The sequence below is a fragment of the Oncorhynchus tshawytscha genome, linkage group LG07, assembly GCF_018296145.1.
Source record: "Oncorhynchus tshawytscha isolate Ot180627B linkage group LG07, Otsh_v2.0, whole genome shotgun sequence".
NCBI classification, from domain to species: domain Eukaryota; kingdom Metazoa; phylum Chordata; class Actinopteri; order Salmoniformes; family Salmonidae; genus Oncorhynchus; species Oncorhynchus tshawytscha.
The window spans coordinates 43,071,547-43,075,470 of NC_056435.1; positions in this window are offsets into that span (position 1 = coordinate 43,071,547).

Sequence of the window (3,924 nt, forward strand, 5' to 3'; positions counted from 1 at the left end):
TTTTGGCGTCCCTTTTGTTGGATTTTGGCCCAGTTTCGGACATTATCCAGGTTGCGTCTGTAGCCTACGTCACATTGTCAAGAAACTCATTTTCACAAATGTGATTAACACTTTGTTGACTCCACTGGTATTCATCACTCTGCTCTCATACTTGGACCCCCCTTCAGTGAACCAACCTGGTCTCAGAGCATTTCGTATTATTGAGTGAACAGGTTTGTGTTCTACTCAGGGATGGGCGGAACAGTGTGCTGGCACATCTTGAGAGGATGCAGGCTAACATGGTGGAGTGGCAGCAAACTACTCATTGCAATAATTATAGTAGGGGCTGTAACAATGAATATGCAACTTTTCAGGAAAGTTAGGAAAGCAAAGGATAGCTTTTTCAAACAGAAATTTTCATCCTGTAGCACAAACTCCAAAATGTTCTGGGACACTGTAAAGTCCATGGAGAACAAGAGCACCCCCTCCCAGCTGCCAACTGCACTGAGGCTAGGAAACACTGTCACCACCGATAAATCTACGATAATTGAGAATTTCAATAAGCATTTTTCTATGGCTGGCCAGGCTTTCCACCTGGCTACCCCAACCCCGGTCAACAGCTCTGCAGCCCACACAGCAACTTGCCCAAGCCTCCCCTATTTCTACTTCACCCAAATCCAGATAGCTGATGTTCTGAAAGAGCTGCAAAATCTGGACCCCTACAAATCAGCTGGGCTAGACAATCTGGACCCTCTACTTCTAAAATGATCCGCCACAATTGTTGCAACCCCTATTACTAGCCTGTTCAACCTCTTTTTCGTATCATCTAAGATCCCTAAAGATTGGAAAGCTGCCGCGGTCATCCCCCTCTTCAAAGGGGGAGACACTCTAGACCTGAACGGTTACAGACCTAAATCTATCCTACCCTGCCTTTCTAAAGTCTTCGAAAGCCAAGTTAATAAACAAATCACCGACCATTTCGAATCCCACCGTACCTTCTCCGCTATGCAATCTAGATTCCAAGCTGGTCATGGGTGCACCTCAGCCACTCTCAAGGTCCTAAACGATATCATAACCGCCATCAATAAGAGACAATACTGTGCAACCGTCTTCATCGACCTGGCCAAGGCTTTCGACTCGGTCGATCACCACATTCTTATTGGCAGACTCAACAGCCTTGGTTTCTCAAATGACTGCCAATGTCCGAACCTCTGGCAGTCTCTATGGGGGTGCCACAGGGTTCAATTCTCGGGCCGACTCTATTCTCTGTATACATCAATGATGTCGCTCTTGCTGCTGGTGATTCTCTGATCCACCTCAACGCAGACGACACCATTCTGTATACTTCTGGCCCTTCTTTGGACACTGAGTTTCAATGCCATACAACACTCCTGCTTTGGCCTCCAACTGCTCTTAAATGCAAGTAAAACTAAATGCATGCTCTTCAACCGATTGCTGCCCGCAACTGCCGGGTTCTGACTTAGAATATGTGGACATGTACAAATACCTAGGTGTCTGGTGTCTCCTTCCAGATTCACATTAAGCAACTCCAATCCAAAATTAAATCTAGAATAGGCTTCCTATTTCGCAACAAAGCCTCCTTCACTCATACTGACTTTCCTACATATCCTTGACTTTGGCGATGTCATTTACAAAATAGCCTCCAACACTCTACTCAGCAAATGGGATGCAGCCTATCACAGTGCCATCCGTCTGTTTTGTCCCCAAAGCCCCATATACTATCCACCACTGCGACCTGTATGCTCTCGTTGGCTGGCCCTCGCTTCATATTCATCGGCAAACCCACTGGCTCCAGGTCATCTACAAGTCCTTGCTAGGTAAAGCCCCGCCTTATCTCAGCTCACTGGTCACCATAGCAGCACCCACCTGTAGCACGCGCTCCAGCAGGTATATTTCACTGGTCATCCTTACAGTTCTCTGCTGCCAATGACTGGAACGATTTGGAAAAATCACTGAAGCTGGAGTCTTATCTCCCTCACTAACTTTAAGCATCAGTTGTCAGAGCAGCTTTCCGATCATTGCACCTGTACATAGCCCATCTGTAAATAGCCGACCCAACTACCTCATCCCCATATTGTTTTTTGTTTTTTTGCTCCTTTGCACCCCAGTATCTCTACTTGCACATTCATCTTCTGCACACCCATCACTCCAGTGTTCAATTGTTAAAATGTAATTCTTTCGCCACTATGGCCTATTTATTGCCTTACCACCCTAATCTTACTACATTTTCAAACATTGGATATAGATTTTTCTATTGTGTTATTGACTGTACATTTGTTTATTCCATGTGTTACTCTGTGTTGTTTGTGTCGCACTGCTTTGCTTTATCTTGGCCAGGTCGCAGTTGCAAATGAGAACTTGTTCTCAACTGTCCTACCTGGTCCTACCTACCTGTCCTAAAGGTGAAAAATAAATACAAATAATAGTAAAATAACTGGATTTTGGATGTTACATCCAGTAAAGCATCCGGCTCAGAGTTACATCTAGCATCTGGCTCAGAGTTACATCCAGCATCCAGCATCCGGCAGAGTTACATCCATTATTCTGCATCCAGCTCAAAGTAACGTCCAGCATCCAGCATCTTGCACAGTTTCTTCCAGCATCTGCATCAGAGTTACATCCAGCATCCAGCTGAGTTACATCCAGCAACTCTGAACTGGATAACATACTTCAAAATAAGAGTCCCCCAATATGTCATGCCAAAATGAAAGTCTTGTATTACTGTTTTCAAAATAAGAGTCCTTTGATTTGGCCTGCCAAAATAAAAGTCCTGCATTTCCAATTACAAAATAAGAGTCCCTTGCTTTTTCATGCCAAAATAATAGTCATGCGATTTCTGAAATCAAAATAAGAGTCCTTTGATTTGTCATTCAAATTAAAGTAATGTGAGTTCCAATTTCAAAATAATTGTACCTTGATTTATTATGGCAAAATAAAATTCTGTCACTTTACGATTTCAAAATAAGAGTGTTGAATGTCAACAAAACATTTTTTTCTTAGAAACAGATATACATTAAACATTATGTCATACTGTTAACCCACCACTTTGTTTGTGTTAGCCCAACTCATGTTATGTGGCCTCTGATTACCAGAACAGACACTTCTACGAATGCATTTAGGTCATATCACTGACTCTACCTTTAAAAGTGACATTCCGGTGGCATGCATTGAAACACTTGGCCTTATCGTGGCTTTCGTTTGCAAAAATACTATGAATTTTACAGATCCACAGATGATGCAATCTCTATTGCACTCCACACTGCCCTTTCCCACCTGGACTAAAGGAACACTTATGTGAGAATGCTATTCATTGACTACAGCTCAGCGTTCAACACCATAGTACCCTCAAAGCTCATCACTAAGCTAAGGATCCCAACTGGATCCTGGACTACCTGACAGGCCGCACCCAGATGGTGAGGGTCTGCCCTGCTGCCACGCTGATCCTCAACACTGGAGCTCCCCAGGGGTGCGTGCTCAGTCCCCTCCTGTACTCCATGTTCACCCACGACTGCATGGCCAGGCACGACTCCAACACCATCATTAAGTTTACAGACGACACAACAGTGGTAGGCCTGATCACCAACAATGACGAGACTTCCTATAGGGAGGAGGTCAGAGACCTGGCCGGGTGGTTCTAGAATAACAACCTACCCCTCAACGTAACCAAGACTAAGGAGATGATTGTGGACTACAGGAAAAGGAGGACTGAGCACGCCCCCATTCTCATCGACGGGGCTGTAGTGGAGCAGGTTGAGAGCTTCAAGTTCCTTGGTGTCCAGATCAACAATAAACTAGAATGGTCCAAACACACCAAGACAGTCGTGAAGAGGGCACAGCAAAGTCTATTCCCCTTCAGGAAACTAAAAAGATTTGCCATGGGTACTGAGATCCTCAAAAGGTTCTACAGCTGCAACATCGAGAGCA